The following is a 13,198-nucleotide window of genomic DNA, read 5'->3' as shown; positions in this document are numbered from 1 at the left end:
ATAACATTTTGTATCTTTTTGTAAAATAAATTGCTTATTAATATTCTTTTAAAATGTGATGACTAGAAAATTTTGTTGTACATGTGGCTCACATCATATTTCTATTGGACAGTGGTTTTAACCCGAGAAGAGTATGAAGCACAGTGAATTGACCTTGTGTTCTCCTCTGAGTTCTAATAATGTTGGCATTAAAGGGAAAAGCTTCAAGAGTCATAATTTTCATTAAAAAAAAGTCTGATTCAGAAGAATTGGCTCATTTTACATGATTGCTTGGACTGGAGAAGAATCTGACATTTGGTATTTTCATAATTGAGAACATAACTTGCTGACTTTAAAAAAAAAAAACACAACATTTTGTGCTTGGCCTCAGGTACCAGACTTTGAGCTCTTTGAAAATAGGGATGGTGTCCTTTCTCTTTTACCATCGTGTCCCTCCAAACCACATACTAACTAACACACAGAAGGTAGTTAACCTGGTATTTGGTGAGCAGCAAAATAACTTTCAAAGAAGAGAAAACCTTAGGAAGCTACCCTATATTTATGGTTGGAAGAGAGAAATACCCACCTTTATAAGGCACCCCTTTTTCTTAAGTCAGCCACCAAAAGTAAAGAACATTGATCCCAGTGTTTATTTTACTTCTTGATTTAATTACCATTCTCATCAGGTGTTGCTGTCAGCTGTGCTTATGATAAAGGATCTTTTCAAAGTGCTTAACCTCACCATCCCCCTGGGTGAGGGGAAGACAGAAAAAGATGCTGCTTACACAAATTAATCCTCACTTGTTCAGATATTAAATCTAAGGGCCTGAAGACTGGATTATTCTTGTTTTTCCTCTTGTTTGATCCTTTTTTATCACTGTCCATGCTATGGAGGATCTAGAATTAATAATGAAAATGAGTTTAGGCTTGGACTACATTAAATCTTCATCTGGTTTTTAGCTTTTATTCTACTTCATGCTAAGCCAGAGCTTCTGTGAACACATGACTTACAGGCCCTCGCTCTTCCGTTACATTCATTCCCTCAGTCTTCCTCCTTCAGTAGACGCCCTGGAGCTGTGTGAAAGAGCAGGCTTTGTGCTATGTTGTTATTTGGCCTGAGCCCTGTGCTGGGAAATTCAGGAGGAGCCTCCTTGGTTTTTGATTTTACATTATGCATGGTTCAGACTCCACCTAATCCATGAATCCAAACATAGTTAAGGGCATGTTGCCTTAGTTGCTTAGTTGACTCTTTGGGAGTCAGTCATGGACTGTAGCCCACTAGGCTCCTCTGTCCATGGGATTCTTCAGGCAGGAATACTGGCATGAATTGCCATGCCCTCCTCTAGGCCATGTTCCTGCACCAAGGATCGAACCTGGTCTCCTGCATTGCAGGCAGATTCCTTACTATTTAACCTACTAGGGAAGCCCCTTGGTTAGAGGTGAGACTTATAGAATCTACAATGGCTTTTTTGCTCACTATTCCTAATAAAGTCCTCTAGAAAGAGGTTATTTGGTTACATACAGCCTTATTTTTTGAAAATATTTGAAGCTTTGATTCTTATGCTAAACAGAATGGAAGATAACAGAGTCTCTTGCAAGTGCGTATATGGTGGTGGTAAATGAGTGGAAAAGTACGGACTTTGGTGTCAGAAGACCCGTGTTTACTTCCTAGCTTGCTATTTTCTAGTTGTTAGACTCTAGGAAACTAACATATCATCTCTGAGCATAAATTGCCTCATTGGTTCAAATTGGACATTATCTACTTCACAGGGCTGTCATGTGTTAATAAAAGTGCAGGACTTATTTTTGGAACCAGTCCTTAGACTTGACAAACACTAAATGAATTGGTTTTCTCACACAGGTTTTGTGATTTTCCTGGTGACAGACCACTCACCATCTTCTGTCTTCCTTTGGAGGCAGGGGAGGAGGGCATTGGGGTGATGATGTGGTAAAATCCACTCTAACTCTAGCTGTGAGAAAAAGAGCAGGGAACATGCGGTAAGCAATTGCTTCTAAAAAGCTCGGACTAAAAGCACTTGATGGATTTGTGCTGGTTTCCCGGTAGACTCATCTCTGTACTGCCCGCATAGCACAATTAATAGTTATTACTCAAGAAGGAACAAATAAAAAGGAGAGAGAGCAGGCATAAAAACATCCTTTCATCTTCCTGAAGACGGTCCCCTTTGTCAGGTCCGTGGAGCCATACCTGTGAATCATCCTGGGAAAGCACAGTGTGGGTGACTAGAAGGAAGATCTTGTGGTTCGTTTCTTACCCACTTCCTGGGCTGGGAGCTGTCTATGCTCATCTTTCTTATCTGCTGATGCTTTGTCAATATCCACTACCGTTCACAATGTATCTTCACAAACAGGGGCCTCTTTCTCACATCCTCACTCAAAATACGTCAGTGTGTAGAAAGCCTGTTACTTTCTGGGCAGAAAATGTTGGAGGGCAAAGCAGAATGCAGTTGAGAAGGTAAGCCTGGAGCATGGAAATGCACTGGACACAGGGGCCTCTTTCTCACATCCTCACTCAAAATATGTCAGTGTGTAGAAAGCCTGTTACTTTCTGGGCAGAAAATGTTGGAGGGCAAAGCAGAATGCAGTTGAGAAGGTAAGCCTGGAGCATGGAAACGCACTGGAGTAAGTGTGTAGAAATGGGAATGTGAGTGTGAGCACAGAAACACTCCAGCCATGCTTGTTTTGTGAGCGAATGAAATGAGTCATAACCTTGCTCCAGACTGGCCACCTGACCTTGGGCACTTCACTCTGATGCTACTCGAGTCCCTGGATCAAGCTTTGCTACTTGGAGTCTTGAAGCTTAGATTAGAAAAGAACTCTGACTTTGAGGATGAATGCCCCAAATGGGCATCTAATTCTCCTATGGAGTTAACTTTGTAGGCAGAATGGAGGTGACAATCATGGATTATAGGGTGTATTCCCATGTTTGAATTCAGGTAACACAGGAGTGATTGTGGGCGAGCTACATAATGTCTCTGAGTTTCAGTTTTGTCTTCTCTGAAACAAGAATAGGATTGTTTTCAGTGCAGGATATAGCACATGGTATAAGGTGCCTGGCACAGAGTAAGCTCTCAAGGGCTTCCTTGGTGGCTCAGACAGTAAGGACTCTGCCTGCAATGCAGGAAACCTGGTTTTGATCCCTGGGTTGGGAAGATCCCCTGGCGAAGGGAATGGCAGCTCACTCTAGTATTCTTGCCTGGAGAGTTCCATGGGCAGTGGAGCCTGGCAGGCTACAGTCCATGGGGTAGCAAAGAGTCAGACATGACTGAGCAACTGACACTTTCACCTCCATTGTGTTTACTACTGTTATTTTTATTATTTATCACCAGTATCCTTTTCCTTGACCCTATCTTAAAGGGATAGACTGTGGCTACAGGAAATACTAGCTGTGAAAGTGCTTTGTGTTAGAAAGATGTAAACTACCTATAGAGTGAACGAAGTCATTAAAGAAAGCATGAAATCCATTCCACCACCTTCCTTTTTATTTGTACTCATGGATTGTTTGGCTTCAAGTCTTGGATATTATCTTTTTTTTTTTGGCTACATCTCTGGGATATTCTTCCCTTTTCTCTATTCTACCTATCATTATCCTAAGACATGTTCAAATTGCCTCCTTTTCAACTGGAGTTCCTGCATCCAGACTCTCCTAGAGCCCTGGTTCTCAAAGTGTGGTTCTCTGAGCAACAGTATCACCATCAAGCCTCTCAGCTTGCTAGACATGAAACATCTTAAGCCCCACCCAGACCTGCTGACTCCTGGGGCACACTCCCTATTCTGTTGCAGGGCCTGTGTCCAACCCCACTTGATACCACCTACCACTTTTGCTCTGAGTATATGCATGCTTGTCCAGTGTGTGTGTGTTCTGCCTCTGGAATGTTTCCTGATTCTGATGGTTCTTACCATTTCTTTTGCAAGAGCTGGTTAAGAGACTGAGCATGTACCATGGAAAAGCATGAGTAGAACAGTGACCCAATCCAAGTCACCATTCATAACCTTCAAAGTGGCGATAGAGTCTCTGAAATGGTCTTTATATTTTTATGATTTTCCCTTGTGACTTTTCTCCACACTTGATGAGTGCTTAGTATACACGAGGCATTGCTTATAGTATACTCTAATGGATTCAGTTCAGTGCAGTCGCTCAGTCGTGTCTGACTCCGTGACCCCATAAACCACAGCACGCCAGGCCTCCCTGTCCATCACCAACTCCCGGAGTTTACCCAAACTCACGTCCATTGAGTCGGTGATGCCATCCAACCATCTCATCCTCTGTCGTCCCCTTCTCCTCCTGCCCTCAATCTTTCCCAGCATCAGGGTCTTTTCCAATAAGTCAGCTCTTTGCATCAGGTGGCCAAAGTATTGGAGTTTCAGCTTCAGCATCAGTCCTTCCAATGAACACCCAGGACTGATCTCCTCTAGGGCAATCGAATTATCTCATTCTTTATCTTCCTCTTGTCTTAGGATGTCAGCTCTCTAAACGTGGGGACCTTGTCTGTTGCCACTATATCCCCAGCCTGTGGAAGATTGCCTGACATAAGAGATGAACTTGGGGAATGGCTATTTAGGAAATGAATGGGTCCCAGAAGATTATCATTTGAGAACACACCTACATTCAAGGAAATAAGAATCTCCTTCCTATTCCAGCTATGTTCCAAGAGAAAATAACCTTACCTGGGTCTTTAGTCTAAGAGGTGGAACAAACATTGAAATGTGATTAGGACTTGCTCTAGTGGCCTTGGATGCACATGCAGATCCTGTCTGGGAGAGAGATCCTTGAGTGGTGCCTTAATGAGAAGAAGTCTTTTAAAGCCTTAAGTTTGGTGCTTGGCCTGGTTGGAAATACAGGGCCTTCTGACTCCTATTCTTTGTGCTCACGTTGTCGATGTACGTATACGAACCTTTTATTATTATGGACTCAGTCGGCAGTAACCATGGTGAGTAGACCTATCACACAGCATTTTTCTGAGTCAGTTTAAAATGCTGACAATTAAATATACCGTACTCTTTTAAGCGATCCATCAGTCTCCCTTGTTGTCATGGTGACCGGAGTATATTTAGAAATGTGACAAGTACACTGAGTTCAATTGCACTTTTGCCAAAACATAGTTTTGCAGCTAAAATTGAATTTCCTGATTGAAGATCCAAGTGCTGTTAAGGGGGCATGATCATTCCTATACATTATTCTGGAAGCATAACTTACATCATTATATTAAGTCAGCAGTTAAAGTCAATGGCACCCCACTCCGGCACTCTTGCCTGGAAGATCCCATGGACGGAGGAGCCTGGTGGGCTGCAGTCCATGGGGTCGCTGGGAGTCGGACACGACTGAGCGACTTCACTTTCACTTTTCACTTTCATGCATTGGAGAAGGAAATGGCAACCCACTCCGGTGTTCTTGCCTGGAGAATCCCGGGAACGGGGGAGCCTGGTGGGCTGCCATCTATGGGGCTGCACGGAGTCAGACACGACTGAAGCGACTTAGCAGTAGCAGCAGAAAGTCTTATCAGGCTAGTAAGATATTGACACTAGAAGTTGTTATACTTAGAGATGATGAAATAAAGTGAAATAAAGATCTGTCTTTTTTTACTTTAAAAATGAAATTTGGGCCTCTTCAGTATAACCAGTTTAATGATGTATTCTTTTATACATTTATAAAAATTTGTAGGTAAATGTGCATATGTCTATTCCTCCAGATTATATTTTTTATTTAAAAAGCTCTTTAGGGACTTCTCTGGCAGTCTAGTGGTTAAGACTCCCTGCTTCCACTCATGGGGCAGGGGTTCAATCCATGGTTGGGAAACGAAGATCCTGCATGCCATGTGGCATAGCCAAAAAAAAAAAAGAAAGAAAGAAAAAAACTTTTTAAGGACCTCCTCTCTTCTACTTATAATCCATCCTTAGCAACATTAGGACATCTTTTTTTCACTTTTGGTCTGACTTCAGATTGACAAGCATCCTTATTTTTCCCCAAACTCACTCCTTTTGGGTTTCAAATGGAGTAAAGAGACCTTTTGCTCAAACAAAGGAAAAGTGAAAATCTCTTTTGTCTGGTCAGGAACTTGGTTTGAATCTTCACTCTCCTTGTGTCTTGTCACCGCAATGCTAAGAATGATGCTGATTATGAGCTGCTTGCTCGTTTGACCACAGATAGTTTAGGGAATTATGCAATGGCTAGGTCATTATTATAACTCTGATTTCTTTCCTGGTCAAAGACAGATTCTTGTTCTTTTTTATTTTTTTAAAGCAGAATGCTACTGCTGCTGCTAAGTCGCTTCAGTCGTGTCCGACTCTCTGTGACTTCGTAGACGGCAGCCCACCAGGTTCCTCTGGCCACGGAGTTCTCTACGCAAGAATACTGGAGTGGGTTGCCATTTCCTTCTCCATAAAGCAGAATGACATTTTGTTTCTTTATTTATTGACTACACACTGAGGCTTATAGGATCTCAGTTCCCTGAACAAGAATTGAACCTGGGCCACGACAGTGAAAGCCTGGAATCCCAACCACTAGGCAACCAGGGAACTCTCAGATTCTTGCTCTTGAAGTGAGAAACAGTTGCTTCTGGATACTTCTGCTTCTGTGTTTCCATGGAGCTGAATGCTTTGGTAACTGGGGTTGATTTTAAGTCCTTGATAATATATATGTTAAACTTTTTATTTCTTTCATTTTCATGGCAAAGTCTGTTATGGTAAGATTTACTACTGAGTCTTTAGTATATGCAGGCACTGTGTATACTAAGCTCTTCAATGGATCATTTCACTGTAGTGACACAGTAATTTTGAGTGAGTCCTATTATTGTTCTCATTTTACATGAAAGAAGCAGGTTTAGAGAGATTTTATGTCTTGACTGAGAGCATACCTTGAGTGGTAATGGAGTCTGGATTCTGATCTTTGTGGCATATTAACCAGTGTCCCCCTCGTGGAAGGCACACAGGGAATATCTGTTGACTAATCAATGGATTAGTCACTAATCATGATGAAGTTTTATGTCCATGTTTCAGTGTTTCTGGGGCTCAGAAACACTGATAGCTCAGTTGGTAAAGAATCCGCCTGCAGTGCAGGAGACCCTGGTTCGATTCCTGGGTCAGGAAGATCCGCTGGAGAAGGGATAGGCTACCCACTCCAGTATTCTTGGGCTTCCCTTGTGGTTCAGCTGGTAAAGAATCCACCTGCAATGTGGGAGACCTGGGTTTGATCCCTGGGTTGGAAAGATCCCCTGGAGAAGGGAATGGCTACCCACTCCAGTATTCTGGCCTGGAGAATTCTATGGACTGTATAGTCCATGGGGTCGCAGGTTGCAAAGAGTCAGACAGGACTCTGCGACTTTCACTTTCACTTCAGTGTTTCTAAATACTAATGTGGCAGCTGATAAGGGTAAACAGGTAGCGGGATCTGAATGTAGAACTGAGCCACTCTGTGCCTGGAGAATCCCATGGACAGAGGAGTCTGGCAGTCCATAGGGTTGCATAGAGTTGGACATGACTGAAGTGACTTAGCATGTTGCACAAATCTCCCCTAAAGGTTTGGAACCAAAGATGATTAGTATGAAGCAGTAGGGAAATAGACATAAATGCCGTCAAGTCCAGTGGTTCAGTCTCAGGACCTATTTACACTCTTAAAAATGAGTTTTTATTTATGGGAGTCATAGCTAATGCTGTTCATTATCATAGAAATTAAATTAATTACAAAGAAATTAAAGCCAATATTTTAATGAAAATTATTTGTATGAAAATAAGTTTGTTTTCCAAAATAAACAAAAAATTACCGAAAAAATTGGCAACTGGAGTCTTTGCATTAAATTTTTTGCAATATGTATTTTGATTAAAATTTTTGAGGAAAATCTTGAAAGAATTTACAGATACGGAGTAAAAAAGAGGTAATCATGGGTTTTTTTCTTTGATGCTATACCAATATATGATGAGTGGTAGTTTCTTAAAGTTTAATTGCAATGTGAAATATGAAATCATATCAATAAACCTTTTTTTTTTAAACAACCCATTATATTAAAATCTATTGGTCTTATTTTTACTTTTTTTTTAAATTTATTTTGATTGGAGGCTAATTACAATATTGTATTGGTTTTGCCATACATCAACATGAGTCTACCACGGGTGTACACGTGTTCCCAATCCTGAACCCCTCTCCCACATCTCCCTCCCCATACCATCCCTCTGGGTCATCCCAGTGTACCTGCCCCAAGCATCCTGTATCCTGCATCGAACCTGGACTGGCGATTCGTTTCTTATATGATATTATACATGTTTCAGTGCCTTTCTCCCAAATCATCCCACCCTCTCCCTCTCCCACAGAGTCCAAAAGACTGTTCTATACATCTGTGTCTCTTTTGCTGTCTCGCATACAGGGTTATCGTTACCATCTTTCTAAATTCCTGATCTTCGCCTATGATTGCATAACATCATTTATTACTTGTTTCGTGGAGTTGTGCATATCTTCCAAATATTGAAATATTTTGTTCTTTAGTACTTTAAAATAATCACATTCGTTAATATAACCACTGATTTCATCAGCAAGACTATTTTAAGTATTTCAGTTCAGTTCAGTTCAGTCTCATAGTTGTGTCCGACTCTTTGCGACCCCATGAATCGCAGCATGCCAGGCCTCCCTGTCCATCACCAACTCCCGGAGTTCACTCAAACTCATGTCCATCGACTTGGTGATGCCATCCAGCCATCTCATTCTGTCGTCCCCTTCTCCTCCTGCTCCCAATCCCTCCCAGCATCAGAGTCTTTTCCAATGAGTCAGCTCTTCATATCAGGTGGCCAAAGTATTGGAGTTTCAGCTTTAGCATCAGTCCTTCCAATGAACACCCAGTACTGATCTCCTTTAGGATGGACTGGTTGGATCTCCTTGCAGTTCAAGGGACTCTCAAGAGTCTTTCCAACACCACAGTTCAAAAGCATTAATTTTTTGGCGCTCAGCTTTGTTCACAGTCCAACTCTCACATCCGTACATGACCACTGGAAAAACCATAGCCTTGACTAGACGGACCTTTGTTGGCAAAGTAATGTCTCTGCTTTTGAATATGCTATCTAGGTTGGTTATAACTTTCCTTCCAAGGAGTAAGCATCTTTTAATTTCATGGCTGCAATCACCATCTTCAGTGATTTTGGAGCCCCCCTACCCCTGCCAAATAAAGTCTGACTCTGTTTCCACTGTTTCCCCATCTATTTCCTATGAAGTGATGGGACCAGATGCCATGATCTTCATTTTCTGAATGTTGAGCTTTAAGTCAACTTTTTCACTCTCCTCTTTCACTTTCATCAAGAGGCTTTTTAGTTCCTCTTCATTTTCTGCCATAAGGGTGGTGTCATCTGCATATCTGAGGTTACTGATATTTCTCCTGGCAATCTTGATTCCAACTTGTGCTTCTTCCAGCCCAGCGTTTCTCATGATGTACTCTGCATAGAAGTTAAATAAGCAAGGTGGCAATATACAGCCTTGACATGCTCCTTTTCCTATTTGGAACCAGTCTGTTGTTCCATTCCAGTTCTAACTGTTGCTTCCTGACCTGAATATAGTTATTAGGAAGTTGTCAAATGTATAATATAAATAGTAGATGCAAGGTTTTCAAAATTCTAATTTTCACTTTAATATTTGAATTTCATCATTGACAGTAAAGCTTGTTAGTTCTTTTTCTTGAAATTATGTTTTTTTGGTATAGTTTTGAGAAAATGTATGACAGGACCAAGTTTGAATGACCATTCTTTCAGGTAAAAATGGTGTTTCAAGCAAGGAGCCAATACTTCATTTCTCAATTCAAACAATCAAGTACCTGAGTTTCTTGGAGACAACCATTGTAGTTTGGGATTAGCAGAAGTGCTTCATGAATACTTCCTGTATCTCACACAGAATATTAAAAAGATGTGTCAGTCTTATAAAGATGATATAGAAACCTCAGGACTGAGATTTTATAAAATTAAGGATTTTTGATTCATTCAGGGCAGTATCAAGTGAAGCAGTCCCCTTGAAGCCCCTCTTCACTGTGGGTGCTTGGTGATGAAAAGTACAATGACTTTCAGTACCTTTTGGTGACACTTCCTTGATTCATGTTAAAACTCCAGTCATTTTAACCCACACATTACTTTTGTACTATTGGTATAAATGTATACACAGTGAAAAAGGTTCAAAACATAAAAATGAACTTTCAGTCCCTTGGAAGGGTCTGGAGGACCTTTACTTTAGGAGTTTAACTCCTAAGTTTATGGATCACACACTGAGAGCCACTGATCTAATCCAGATCTAATCTGGATCTAATCAAAGATCTAATCTTTGCATTTCATGAGAAAGAGGAGCTGGAAAAGACCAACCCAAGACAGCCCCACCAGTTAGGGACAAGAACTCAGTACATTCCTCCTTTTTTCTCTTGATTTCCTGTTTCAGTTTCAGAAATTTCAAGGTAGTTGTTTGTGAAGTTCTTTTGTGAATATAATGATACCAAAGTGAAGTCGCTCAGTTGTGTCCGACTCTTTGCGGCCCCATGGACTGCAGCCTCCCAGGCTCCTCCGTCCATGGGATTTTCCAGGCAAGAGTACTGGAGTGGGTTGCCATTGCCTTCTCCAGGGGATCTTCCAGACTACGGGATTGAACCCGGGTCTCCCGCATTGTAGGTGGATGCTTTACCCTCTAAGCCACCAGGGAAGCCGCCAATGATACCAAAATATATAATTACTGAACATATTTAGGAAGATTTCTGTATTTTTTGCATATTAAGCCCTTTGCATAGTTTCCCTGCTCTGCACCACTCACTCTTTTGCTTTTCAATATTTCAGTCGTCACCACCACTGCCTTTGTCATCAGAACATGCTTTGTCTTTGCCAAATGGAGAGGAGGTGAGGGAGCAGTTGGATGCTTATTCATTTTCTGGTTTAGAATTCCAGTGTGTGGGGAAAATAGAATCAGTGAGTTTGTGCTGAAGCAGCCATTTCTTTCTTCACCTAGATTATTAGTTAAAAGTCATAGGAAAGGAAATTGTGCAAACAACCATTATCTTTCATATCACAAGAAGTCATCTCTCTGGCCAACCAAACTCAACCTTCTATTATCTATTAAAGTTTCTCTCTCTCTGCAGGAGGGATGTTGTCCAACAAAATTACTCTTAATTTTGCTTTTGTTTATGTTAATATTTTATGTGATCTGTTTTCTTCCATAAAAATTGGTCAGGTTTTGAAATCATCATGAAGGATGCTAAGAGAGACAGTAGAACTGGACCTAGATATTGAATTTTGTTTTTAATAGCTTCCTCTCCTGTTTTACAATAGTTTTGAGGGATGTTGGGGGTTGAAAGCACTTGCAGTGTATAAAAATGAGTAAATTTGGCAAAATATAAAAAGAGGTTTGCAGACACTCAAACATATTGTTCTCTCATCTTCAAATAAGTTGGATATTCTTTTGCAATATGCCATTTTTTCCTATATCTCATCCAACAGTTGCTCACTTTCCCTTACCTGTGAACTCTGTGAACTGAACTTTGTTTTCTAACCTTCTGATTCTTCCCTCTTGATTCTCATTACCCTAAAGGCTGATCAGATTTGGCCTCATGTCACCCCTGGTGGTGCTAGTGGTAAAGAATCCACCTGCAATGCAGGAGACCTGGGTTCAATTCCTGGGTTGGGAAGATCCCCTGGAGGAGGGCGTGGCAACCCACTCCAGTATTCTTTCCTGGAGAATCCCATGGACAGAGGAGCCTGGAAGGCTACAGTCCATAGCGTCACAAAGAGTTGGACATGACCGAAGGGACTTAATATACATACACCTGTTTATCAGCTCTTCTCTAAACCAAGGACTTTGGTAACTCCTTTTTCTTTCTGCAAAACTCATGTTTCCTGTCTGTAGTTACCTAAAAACCATTGAGTCTTTTCTGTTTCTTTTTTAGAACTTCTAGTTATGGTTTTCCTAGCCATGTATTAGGCTCAAAAATTGCCTAGCAACAGTTCTAACTCTTTACAATGTTTTCTGCTTCCTTTTTGGAACCTCTGGAGCTTGGGTCTGTCCTGTGCTTAGTGCATCATAGGAGCTTCATGGATGTATTGAATGGATGTTATTTTTATCCAGAGATCTCTTCTTCAAAGGGCATTCTCCAGATTTTTATCTAGTGATCTGAACTGTTGTTTATCTCTCAGCTAAGTCTTTGAAACCCAGAGCTTCACTGGCCTGTCTTCTAATGCTGACTCCCTCTCATTAGGATGTCATGCATGCCTTTCCTGGCAGATGGCCACTTAGCCTCTACTTGAACACTTCTAATTCTTTGTGAGGTGATTGTTTCTACTACTGGATAGCTTATGTTTAACAATCTCCTTTGCATTGTTCTGAAACTGAATTTTCATAGTTTCAACCCTAATAGTTCTAGCATTGCAGATTTTTCAAAAGTATCATGATTTATATAGGACACATCCTTAGATACCCAAAGACAGCTTTTTATTCCCCATCCATCTTTGTTCCTCCTTCAGTCTTTTTCTTACTGCTTGTATCTTGGTCCCTAAAAAGGTTTGGATGCTCAAATTCTTTATGCCTTCCCTATTTCATATTACTTTCTAGATTTCCATCATGCAGTCCAATTCTAAGAGCCTTTTTTAAACCCACTTCTCTTTTTCTGTTAAACTGAGAACAGTGTGAGTTTGGGGCCCTACAAGCTGGGATATGAATTCTAGTACCACAACTTATTTGGTGTGTGAACTTCATCAGTTACTCACTCCTTCTAAGCATTCCTTTACTCAGATGCAAAATGGATGTATAATGACTTCTAAGAATATTTTTAAGGATTAAGATATGTGAAGTGCTTAGCTTAGTTATTGAAACATAGCATGTTTAATAGATATATCTTTTAACTTGATCAGCTTTTAAAAAATCTTTCCCTTGTGGCTCAGCTGGTAAAGAGTCTACCTGCAATGTGGGAGACCTGGGTTCGATCCGTGGGTTGGGCAGATCCCCTGGAGAAGGGAATGGCTACCCACTCCAGTATTCTGGCCTGGAGAATTCCAGGGACTGTATAGTCCATGGAGCTACAAAGAGTTGGACACGACTGAGTAACTTTCATTTCCTTTTTTTTTTATTGAATTAGAGTTGATTTACAGTATTGTGTTAGTTTCAGATGTGTGCTTATATATTTATCTATATATGTATAGAAGTGTATATATGTATATCTCAACTCTTTTGTCTTTGATATTTTTTCCCCTATATATGACTTTT

The 13,198-nt window shown here is 40.8% G+C and overlaps 1 protein-coding gene across 19 annotated transcripts in view; it reads left to right on the top strand.

Moving 5' to 3' along the window:
- LPP (LIM domain containing preferred translocation partner in lipoma) overlaps window positions 1-13,198 on the top strand; it is a 757,468-nt gene that overhangs the window by 167,682 nt on the left and 576,588 nt on the right. The gene's annotated exons all lie outside the window — the stretch shown is intronic.

This window comes from Bubalus kerabau, chromosome 2 (genome assembly GCF_029407905.1).
Source record: "Bubalus kerabau isolate K-KA32 ecotype Philippines breed swamp buffalo chromosome 2, PCC_UOA_SB_1v2, whole genome shotgun sequence".
Taxonomy (NCBI): Eukaryota; Metazoa; Chordata; class Mammalia; order Artiodactyla; family Bovidae; genus Bubalus; species Bubalus kerabau.
Note: the sequence above shows the minus strand (reverse complement) of the source record. Positions and strands in the feature narration are given on the sequence as shown.